Here is an 11,804-nt window from a genome sequence, read left to right as displayed (position 1 = left end):
GTAGAGACCTGAGCAGAATCAGCCCCCACCCCTCGCATCAGAGCCTCTTCCCAGCAAGGCTGCAGAGCCACAGGCAGGGGCAGAGCCTTTCTGATCACTCAGGGGGCGGGAAGGCAATAAAGGGGCAGGTGGGTGGACAGATGACCAGGTCAGTGTAACCTCAGAGTGTGGGTTCCAATGCAAGCTGCCCCCAAGTGACTGCTGGGAACACTGCAGTCAGACCATGTGCATCACAACATCCCAACATTCTCGAATGAGGATGCTGAGGGGTGACCGTACAGGAGATGCTGCCCTCTGGAGTGCCCGAGTGTGGCTCAGTGTGTTGGAGTCTGGGTAGATTCCAGGAAGAGGCCAGTGAAGACACGTGCCACTTGGACAGAGACAGGGCTCATTGACCTGTGGGTTCCCGCACAGGTGACAGCCTGGGCAAAGCCGCAGGGCTTGATGAGGGGAAGGGAGGGGCGTGTGGTCAGTACAGGAGGCCTCTACCAGCCCTGGCTTCTCAGGAATCCTCCAGAGGAGGACTGCCCTATACACCCAGCAAACAGTAAGGGGAAAAAGACAGAATCCCATGGCTTCATGGCCATGTGAGTGAACGTGCACAGAGTGGGCCCACCATTGTGGTCTACCTACCATCCAATGAATATTTTTCCTTCTCCATAAGCTGGACCAGAGCCCAGAATGTATCTTCCTCGCTGAGCCACATTAGCAAAAAGGCCACTATGTGGCTCAGGCCCTGGCCATAGCCCACCTCCTGCAAGAAAACCCAGAACACTGTTGAGTTACCTGTCTGCTTAAACCGATCTCACATGGATTAGGTGATCTCCCTGGGAGGGCTGGCTCACTGATGAAGGGAGTAGAGAGATGGAGGTGGCAGCCCCTGGTCTTCCCTTGCCCCTGGGTGTCAGGACTTTCACAAGTAGAGCATGCACCAGGTTTCCCTGTTCGTGGAAGGCCTGCAGGGACTCAGCTAAGCAGTGTGGAGACCAGAGGCAAGGACACAGGTGCACCCCCAAGAACTCAAGGTGAGGCAGGCTGGTCTGGGAATCCAGATTCCATCCCGTGGTCACCTCTGGAGCTCTGTGCTCTATATGTGCCCTGATGGGATCATTTCAGACAAAAGGAAGAACTAGGACTGTGAGACCTGCCAGAGCCAGAACAGAGAATAGACAAGTGATGGGTGTGGCCCAGGCTTCCTGGAAGCACTCCTCTAAGGTCAGGGAGGGGATGCCTTGCTGGGGTCACCTGAAGGAGTTCAGCAGCTGTGTCTCTCATGGGAAAGGTCTGTGTGGATTTGCATGGTCGTGGAACTGTGTGAAGTGGAATTCAGGCTAGTGGCACCTGCCACATGTCTCTTGGGTGCAATGGCATCAGTGGGACCCAGACTTGACTGTGATGACCACAGCATAGTGGCATGGCTTGTCCATCCCCTTGTGGAAGGCTGGTACTCAGAGGAGCATCCTCCACCCTGCCTGCATCCTGGGATGCAGAGAGCAACACAAGAGGAAGGCACTCCTTCTGTTCCCAAACTTGAGGTTGGGACCAGGGAGGCTATTAGCCTGGCCTATTCTCAGATGTGGCTTGGGGAGCCCCCAAGAAGCCAGCCTTGGTCCTCTGGGACAAGGGACACCCTGAATGGGCAGCCTTGGAATTGGACTTGTGGAGCTGACCCCCACACACTCACCGGGTTATATATGGCATACGCCATCAAGACTTCAAACAAGCCTCGCTGCCTGCAAGAGAGAGGAGGTGGCAGTGTTTCCTTCCCTGCTGAGGCTCTTGGTGCAGCCCTGTCTCCCAGACCCTGCCGGCCCCACTCAGGGCCCAGTCCACCTCTCTACCACGTGAGCAGGGCCATGATCTAAGGCACCTGTATGTTCTGCACTATCTGGGCAACAGCTGCCCGCCAGGACCCGCACACATCTCAGGGTGCAGTTGTGTGTGGTTTAATCTTCCTCTGGTGGATTTTCAGCTTTCCTGGCTTAGCATCTTTCTATCAAAGCACAGTCTGACAAGCTTCCATGCCATGGGCAATCAATCAGCCTACCAGGCAGTGCAGGCATGTAAAGAGCAACTCCTATACCCAACAGTTCCCATGTGTTTTGTGTGGTTGGTTCACTCAGAGGGTCAGTGTTGATCTGTGACAGTCTGCCCTGCTATTGTGTTGGGTGTCGTGAGCCCGGCACTTCCGTCCGAGCAATGACCCAGATCCGTGCTTGTGTCCCACACTCACTAGCAGGTGAGGTCCTCGCTGGGTTCATTTCACCGAATCTAACAGCATGTACTGGCACCCCATGTGGGTTTAGGCATTAAGCACATGTTCGTATGTTGACAGGATGAATTGCGTGTGTTCATATGTTGACAGGATGAATTCCATGTGATTTCATGAAGTGTCCCTCCTGAGCATGTGTCCCCGGGCTGCTGGGGGCTGTCCGTTGCCCTTGCTATTGAGTTTAGGTGTTCCTTGTGTCTTCTGCAAATAACACCATTATTTGATGAGAGTACAATGTATTTTCTTCCTTCATGCTTTGTTGTTTTTTTTTTAGTTTTTCCTCATTTCTTTCTCTCATTGGTGTCTTTGGAAAATGTATATAAATGAAGCTGTCTAGATCTAGTGTGTTTTTTTGTGTGTGTGTGTGTGTGTTCATCAACTCCCTGTGCTTTAGGTTTGTACCCCATCTCTCCCAGGAAACTAGCTCTCAACCCCCTGGGGCCCCTGCAAACCAGCGTCTCACTTTAGTCCATATCGTTTTTGGAACATGAGGTGGTTTCGAAATGTCCAACATATTGCTGAATCGATTTGATGAAACTGGTTGGATCGCAGCTTGGCTTGCTCTATAAGCTCCTGCAGAGGGGACCACTATGATCAGCATCAGCCAGGGACTGCGCCGCCTCAATTTGTAACCCACCTCTCCCCCACCGTGCCTGCCCGCAGTGCTGCTCAGTCAACAGTGCATCAGGCCTCCAATCCTCCCCCCTAGGGTCTCAGCCACACCCTCATCAGCCCACCCTGCTGCCCCTCCAAGAGGGCCGGCCTGTCTCCACCTCGACCTTGGAAGCTTCTCCTGGCTTTGCCTGGAGCCTGAGCAAAACATTGCTCCAAGCCCAGCACCCAAGGGCAGCCAGCCCCAAACACTAGGCTTGGAGAAGAATGTGGTTGGCACCCCCAGTTGGGCTCTGTTTCCTGATGGCAGCCTGACAGGGTGACTGTGGGCAGTTGTGGCCAACCCTCTGAAGTCCTGGCTCCCACATCTCGCAGAAGCAGCTGAGAGCTAAGTGTCACAAGTAGACCAGTCACCTGAGCTTTGGGTACTACTGGTTAATGCAAGGCCAGGAGAAGGCAGGCCCAGGTGAGGGCAGCCCATGGTAGCACAGAGCCTGTCCCCAGGTTGGGGTCTCATGCCAGGAGCCTTGTGCCCATCATTACTGAGCCACCGATCAACACCTGCCCTGTGCCAATTTTCCCAGGTGTGCCTGGTAGGGAGAAGGGCAGGGCCTGGGCAGAAGCATGGATGTCCAGGCCGAGTTGAGCATGGGAGACATGAAGGAATGCTTGCAGGTGAATGCAGATGGATTGAGGCAGAATGAGGCAGCAGCCCTGGGCTCCATTGCAGGACTGAACACCATGGGGGACCCACTGCTCTGCTAAGGCCTGAGCAGGGCAGCTTGTTTGCGGGTTGAGGACACAGACCCACCTCAAATTTGCCTGGGTTCTGGGCCTTCTTTGCATCTACACCCAGGATTAGCCTCCACACTTTCCCGCGCACCTCATCAGGGATTCCCTTAAAAATGCGTTGATGAAACTGCAGGAGAGAGGAGGCTCAGGTGAGTGGGGCCATGGCAATTCAGGGGAGGGAATGCAGGGAAGGTGTCAGGAGGGGGCGCCCTGGGCTTCATGCTGTGTCCTCAGAGGAGAGATCTGCCTGGTCTTGGTGACCCAGCATGAGAGCAAGGGCTGGGCTGAGGACACAGGTTTGCTGTGCACTGCCTGCTCCCTAGGGAGCAGTAGAACGCATGTGCACCTGCCTCTGGGATTTCCACCCATGTTGACATCAGAGGTTTCACCAGGACAGTGAGCTGTGCGTAAGGACAAGGGGTGCAGATGACCCATGTAACTCTGGGCAGCACAGTGGCCTCAGGCATCGGAGAGCCCAGTGGTGTCCAGCCCAGCAAAGGATACCCCTCAGCCCTGCTCTGCTCAATGTGGTCCCCAGAGGTGTTCTCCCCACAGTACCTTGTCACTATCATGGTATTTGCTGTAGTTTTTGAGCATTTTCACCCACTTGGTCAGTCTCCTGGACTCGGTTCGTCTTTGCTGGAAAAGGAGAGAAGATGATGGCATGAGCCCAGGGGCTGCCTCTGAGCATGGCCCTTAGATGCAGCTCAGGAGCCCAGGATGCTGCAGAGCTGGGCCCCAGAGCTGGTGTCAGAGGGAGTGCCGGGGTCCTGGCCTTTGAGCATATAGCACACCCCATCCTCAAGGCAGAGACCCCTGAGCTGTCCTCAAGACAATCAGAACCACGCAAATGAGTTGAAGGGCCCCACAGTTCTGGAAGCCAGATCTACAGTCAGCTTTGGGACAGGTGAGTGAGTTCACATCCCCACTGGCACCTGCAATCGCTGTGAGTTCTGGACCCTCAGGCTCCCCCTTCCTACCTTCTGCACCCACGAGCGCTCTAGCTGTGTTTAGCACAAAGGGGCCCAAGGCCAAGGTCTAGCTCTCACCTTAGTCCCCAGTGTGCTGTCCTTAGGAATTGGCTTCTCCCTGGAAAGGAAGGGGAGGGAAGCAGAGCTGTGAGGCTAGGTCCCAGACCAGGCCCTTCTACCTGCAAATCAGCCAGGAAAGAACCAGCTGCATCTTGGCAGCCCAGGGGATGAAGAGGGGAGGTGGCCTTCCTGATGGCAGATGCCAGGCAGGCCTTGGGGGCTGGGAGTGCAGGGATGCCAGGGCCACATGAGCACTCTCACTGTCCATGGGGCTCCAGTGCTGTCCCGAGGCCCATGCTCTGGATGTGGCAGCTCCCTCTGCAGCAGCTGTGAGGCTGCTGTCCTGAGAAGGGACAGGCTGGCCAGGGCTGAGGGGGCTGTGTACCCACATCAGCCAGCCCCGGGAAGGCAGCCTGGAATTGGCCAACTCAAGGTGGCCTAATGCACTCTCTTCTGAAATGTGAGTGTGCCGCTGGGGCTCTGGGCACCTGGGAGCACCTCCGCCCTTCCAGGAACTGCCTCCTCTTCTCTCCTCCCTTGTGCACACCCAGCCTGAAGTACCTGCTCCCACTGCGGTCCTCAGGAGGCCAAGCACCTGGCAATCTTTCCCCTGACTTTGATCCTTCTTTTTACCTGGATCTTTTTTAGACCATGGAGCCAAACTTCCCTGCCTCATCCCAGCCCTAAGGTGAGCTGCTAAGACATGACCAGAAACAGCCCAGCCTTCACCCCTACTGGCCACTTGCATCCACACTTCGGGACCTCTCTGCTGTCTTGCACAGCACTGGGGTGGTGGTGGGCCAGCTTCAGTCCTGGCTGCTGTATCCCAGGCCTGCTATCCTCTCTGAGCAGACCCAGGACCAGGGCCCTCAGCTGCCAAACCTCCTACCTAGTCTCTTCTTCAGAGGTCCCAGCAGTTTGGAGCCCTGAGACCACTCCCTGGCTGTCCCTCAATCTGACCTCAACAGCCTTTTGTGAGCCAGGCGCCCGAATGCAGGTACCTGCTGGACAACTGCCAGGCTGATGCCTGAACCTACATACACAGCTCTGGGATGCTGGTGGCCAGGCCAAGTCCTCTGAGAACAGGCCAGGACCCCTCACTCTGCCCCCTGACCTCAACAGAAACCTCCCTCAAAACAAAGTATCCTGTACCTGCCCCATGTCCAGGTCCATCCCTGTCATGTCCCGAGTCACTCATTGGGTCACCCTGCTCTGGCCAAATGCTCACCCCTGGGATGGCAACATGGGTCCAAGACAGGATTTGGGGAAAGGTGTGCTGCCTCATGTAGAGGGAATTTCTTTTACTCCTTTTAAGGATTTATTGATTTGAAAGATACAATGATAGAATGAGTAAGTGTGTGAGAGAGAGATATCTCTGATGCAAGGGTTCACTCTCCCGAAGGCCACACCAGCTAGAGCCATGCCAGGTCAAAGCCAGGAGCCAGGCAGTTCATCTGGATGTCTCATTTAGGTTCAGGTCGCAAGCACTTGAGCTGTCTTCCTCTGCTCTCCCAGGCCATCCACAGGGAAATGAATCAGAAGTGGAACAGCAGGGACACAGAGTGGTGTTTGTCTAGCATGGCGGCGTTGATGGTGGGGATTACCCGCTGCACCGCAGTGTCAGTTGTAGGAGTTTGAAAGCCATCCCTGCCCAGAGATGAGCTTGGATGCGAACAACTCACCACAGGAAACCAAACCTGTCCGGAACAAGTTCATCGTCGCCATCATCGTCCTGTCCGATATATGGTCCCTGCAGCCAAGAGGGGACCCCAATCAGACCCCAGGGGTGCTCAAAGTCCAGGACAGCTCTGCAGCCCCTCTCTCTTTAGTATCCCCAGGGATCCCAGAGTCTGGGGATCACAGGCACAGCCAATGAGGCAAGGGACCCCCATCCTCTCCCAGCACCTGGCCTGTACCTGTTGATATAGGGAAAAGATTTGAGCACGTTCCTGGTCCCTGCGGGTCCTCAGGGCGGCCCCTTTGAATCTGTAAAACACAAACACAGATGTAACTCAGCACAGGTGAGTCGACGGGAACTGATGGCATAGGAGATCTGTGCCCGTCGGTCAGAGAAAGGGCAGCCCAACAGCCAGGTAGGGAGGCACCTGCTGGCTGGGACCCAGAGCACGGGACAGTGGGATGGCCATGTCAGGAAGGCCCCTGTTGGGCCTCCCAGCAGGGTATCCTAACCCAGGAGTTCCTTTCCCTCTGTGGCCTCCCATGTCTCTGGGACCCTCAGAGCCAAACCTGCTGCCCCCAACCCCGACTCCACACAAGAGCAGAGCAGAGAACAGGTTGTTGTGAACACTCACAGGGGCCTAACTTGACACACTCACACCTACCACACTTCACAGTGCAGGAGTGAGATGAATGTATAGATGACTTGCATTCAGGGATCCCTGGGGATTAGTGGTGTCACTCATGGACACAGGTGTGGGAGACCAGGGACACCCACCTGGCAGGGGCTGGCCCCACACTAGAGTACAGAGGACAAGTCCCACTCACCTCCACCGAAAATCCATCAAATTTTCTGAAAGTGTCTCCTGCTTTGGTTAGCAACAACTTTGCAGTGTGCTAGTCAGCAGACTACTGGTCACCAGTTGCCTCATGCCCAGGGAGGCACCTTCAGTGAGTGTGACATCATAGATGCTGCCAGTCACTCACAGGTGGTGTCCATGTGGCAGGAGGTGAGGGTCCTAAGCCCACCTTCATGTGAGATTTGTGATCTTTCGAGGGCACAGAAGAGGGCAGAGCTGCCCTCTTGGGATGCCATGGAGCCAGGGGTGCCAGTGCCCTTTGTCACCTGCCTGAAAGCTCCCAGGTCCCAGGAGACTTCCCCATAGCCCCGTTCAAGTCCTCCTCTGCATAACAGCTGTGCAGGCCTCTTTCCTTGAGGACAAGTAGCACCAGAGCTTACATGTACCTGTGCATCCAAATGAAGTCCCCTCATCCTGTGTTTGTTGCCGCAGTGACCAGTGACCTGGGAGCGCCAGGCCAGCTCCTGTCCTGAGACAGACCCCACTCCAGCACTGCTGCCCTGGCTGTTCCTGCTCACACTCAGCCTGCCCCTCCTCCTTCTTGGTGCTTTAGGTGTGGGCACCAGTGGGCCCTTTAGGGATACATGGGAGGAAAGCAGCCAGCTGAGCAGCACCTGCCACATCTGGAGTGCTCCCTGCCAGGAGAGCCAGTCCTGGAGGACGCAGCAGTCACTCTTGGAAGCAGCACAGTGCTGCCAGCATCCTGGCCAACACAGTGGTCATCATGGACCCTGCAGGCCACCCCAATGGAACTGCCCAAGTAGGGGATCCTCTCAGGACTCAGTGGTGTCACTCATGGACACAGGTGTGGGAGACCAGGGACACCCACCTGGCAGGGGCTGGCCCCACACTAGAGTACAGAGGACAAGTCCCACTCACCTCCATTGAAAATCCATCAAATTTTCTGAAAGTGTCTCCTGCTTTGGTTAGCAACAACTTTGCAGTGTGCTAGTCAGCAGACTACTGGTCACCAGTTGCCTCATGCCCAGGGAGGCACCTTCAGTGAGTGTGACATCATAGATGCTGCCAGTCACTCACAGGTGGTGTCCATGTGGCAGGAGGTACAGGTCCTAAGCTCTGCCTATCTTAAAAACCACTAGTACCCCACAGTCTTGAGCTTGTTACCCAATTACTGGATTTGAAGGCCATGTTCTTTATTCTGCCATTGCAATGGTGGTAATTGGATTGTTGGCCATGGGCTCCCAGCAGTCACTTCACCAGGAGACAAGGGCAGGGGTGTCTGAAGCTGGCAGGAGGGAGATGGGTGATCAGTAGGGAAGCTAGGCAGCAAGGCCATGACATGGGTGTGTGAGTTTCACTTGTAGAAGCAGAGAGTATGGTCCAGCCAAAGACGGTGGAGAAAACCCCATTGGAGTGTGAGGGTGGAAGCACCTGCCTGCTTATACTCAGGGAGCAGGGCACAGCAGCAGGAACCCTCAGGCCATGCGGGGAGGGGAAAGAGGAGGAGGAGGAGACCCTGTCCTTTCTGTGGCTGCTAGGCGCTCTCCACTGCCAGGGCCACACCTTGGGCCTCACAGAGCTCCCATTCTCCTGAGAATTCACAAGTCAAGCCTGACTGTTTCCCAGACATGTCTGGGTCCCCTGTGTTCGCAAAGGTGGCTTCACCACAGCTGAGCTTCTTGTGTCAGTGTCCCTACACCCACCTGACATAATCTCTGCCTCCTGGACAGCTAAAGTGTCACACAGCAGGTGGCCAGGGGAGCCTAGAGTCGTGCTGGCACCCAGTAAGTCAGGTGTCTATGGGCATTGAAGCAATGGCAGGGCTCAGTGCACAGCAGGCAGAGCTGAGCGACAGTGGGCAGGAGAAGGATGAGGCTGCTTGGGTTCCTCTCCTGCAGGGCAAAGCAGCTGCTGTGGGGCTGAGGAGTAGCCCCATGCTGGGCAGTCCAACAGCTTTGCCTGCTGTGATTGCTCCTTTCTTGTGCTCTTACTCTAAGGTGTAGGCCTTGTGGAGTGATAAGAGAGCCTCATTCTTTGCTGCCTTCAGGGAAAACATGGAGGGTACTGTTTGTAGAGGAACCCAGGTCATGAACAAGAACCTGCTAAGTTTTCTGGGGGTTCTGTTTGTTCCTGTCTTCCACTGCCATGTGCTGAGTGGGTGTCTGTCCTCACGGTGAGGGGTGAGTTGTGTCCTCATGGTGCCTGTCTTCTGTCCTTGGGTAGTGAATGGAAGCCCACCATTCGGACAGGGATTTGCACGAGTTGCGCTGTGGGACGGGGAGCCCGGTGTTAGGGGCTATAGGTTGGTGAAATTTGGCCGTGTGGAGTGCTGGAGTGGCTGCTCAATGGATGAAAGGTGAGGATTCAGGGGTAGAACATGAAGACGATAGGGACATGTGGGGGAGGACACGAGGAGACAGGTGCCACAGAAAGAGGCAGATGGGAGAGGAGGGTCAGAAGGAGGAAGGAGTGTCAGGTCAGATGGACGAGGGCCTTGCATGCTGCACAGGGCAGGTCGAAGCTGAAATGCACCATGCCAGTTTCCTCTTCCCTGACCACCAGAAGGTGGACTCCAGCTCCAGAGAGGAGGGGCCATCATGTCAACCTGTGTTCTGGTCCACTGCCCTGGTCTTCCCTACAAGGTGGAAGCTGTCAGGCTTGAGCTTTTCCTCCAAGGCATGTAGGAGGGCTCTTTTGAACTGGATGTGACTTGGGATTCTGGTTTACCTGAGCTGGGATCCTGCCTGCTTTGCTGTGTAACCCCAGGAAGTGACATCACTGCTTTTCTAATGGTCAAAATGAGGACCATCACCTTGTACACACACACACACACACACACATTCACAGAGCTTTGACAGTTGTGCATATGTATGTGTGTGTGCATGTGTGTGTCTGAGATTAGGGGTATGGGAAATTAAAACACGTGCCCCTTCATGTTGAGCCCTCCTCCAGCACCCCTTGGGGGCTGTTTGGTGTGACAAACCACAGGCAACTTGACCTTGAACTTCACATTCCTTTTTCTTTTTTCTTGTTGTGGTGGCAATGGCCCCACAACAAGAAGGAGACGTTCAAACAGAGAAATCATCTGGAACCTTTGAATTTACTTTCCGCCATCCCACTCTCTAGACCCCTTCCCTTGGGCAGCTGCAGTGTTCCTGCCTGGGTGCTGGGCTGGCATGTCTTGGCCTGCCCAGCCTTCTCCTCATAGCTTACAAAAAAAAAAAGAGAGAAAAGCATAAGCAACTATACTGTCCCACTGGCACAGGTAACACACATTTGCCCTGAACCAGGCCCAGAATGACAGCCAGCTATGGCTTCTTCCAGCAGTGTAACACTTGCCCAGGTACAGGTCAACCTCAGCAGTTGCCAACACCTGGGGGCGTTCCTTTTTAACAGAAATCCCCCTGATTTTGTGATGGATGAAACACTTCATGTTTTTTACAAAAACATTTATTTTTATTCGAATGTCAGGTTTAGAGTGAAAGGAGAGACAGCAGGGGACAGATTTCCCATCTGCTATTTTACTCCCCCAAAGTACTGTAATTGCTGTTGCTGGGCTGATCTGAAGCCAGAAGCCAGGAAGCAGGAGCTTCTTGTGGTTCTCCTTTATGTGTTTAGGGTACCTACCAAGGACTTGTGCCATTCTCCCCTGCATTCCCAGGCCACAGTCTGGAGCTGGGTGAGTGAAGCAGCCCAGACATGAACCCATATGGGTTGCTGGTGCTGCAAGGTGAAGGATCAGCCTTTTGAGCCACAGCACTGGACCCAAAGCCTGGCTCTTGCAAGGTCACAGGCTCCTGGTCTTTCTTCATTCCTCCTGCCAATTGGTTCTTGTGCATTGACTTGGAATCAGTGGAGTACTTGCGATGGTTTGCTCGGGAAGTAGACAGCCCATAGCTTCCTTGTGTATCAAAGAGAAGATATGCAAAGCCTCTACAAACACCATCCAGCTGGCACATACCCAGTGCCAGGCCTGACAGGTGGCACTTTCAGTGGCCGCAGACAGCCTGCTGATGACAGGGTCTGTGCTGGTGTGGGCGGAGCCCTGGTTGCATCACACAGCTGTTTGTAGCTCTCTGCATGGGACATGCCTCCACCTTCCCCAACCCACTGCCTGCTCACTGTGTGCACAGTCAGTGTCAGCTATTGGCAATCCAATCAAAGAATGAAAGACATCAGCTGGAGTTAGGGACAGAAATTGACTTCACTTGAGCAATGAAGACCCTATCAGGGATGGACAGCTATAAACTTTATACCAAAGGGTTGGAGAGTTAATTTCATAGAATGCCTCTAAAAATGATCTTTTCCTCTTGACATGTTCAAGTGATGGAAATCAGGAAAATCTGCGTGGCCCTGGCTCTGTGGTACAGTGAGTTATGCTGCCATTTGCAATACCATCTAATAACTGGAGTGTGAGTTCAAGTCTTGGCTACTTCGTTTTTCATCCTGCCTCCTGTTCATGTGCCTGGCAAGGCAGCACAAGACAATCCAAGTGGTTGGAGCCCTCTCACTCCCATGACAGTCCAGAATGGTGCTGCTGGTTTTAGCTTTATATTGGTGCAGCCCTGGCAATTGAGGCCATTTAGGGAGTGAACCAGT

The sequence above is a fragment of the Ochotona curzoniae genome, unplaced genomic scaffold, assembly GCF_017591425.1.
Source record: "Ochotona curzoniae isolate NIBS_2020 unplaced genomic scaffold, NIBS_Ocur_1.0 contig_3520, whole genome shotgun sequence".
Taxonomy (NCBI): Eukaryota; Metazoa; Chordata; class Mammalia; order Lagomorpha; family Ochotonidae; genus Ochotona; species Ochotona curzoniae.
The sequence above is the reverse complement of the archived record's forward strand: the minus strand, read 5'-3'. Positions refer to the sequence as shown.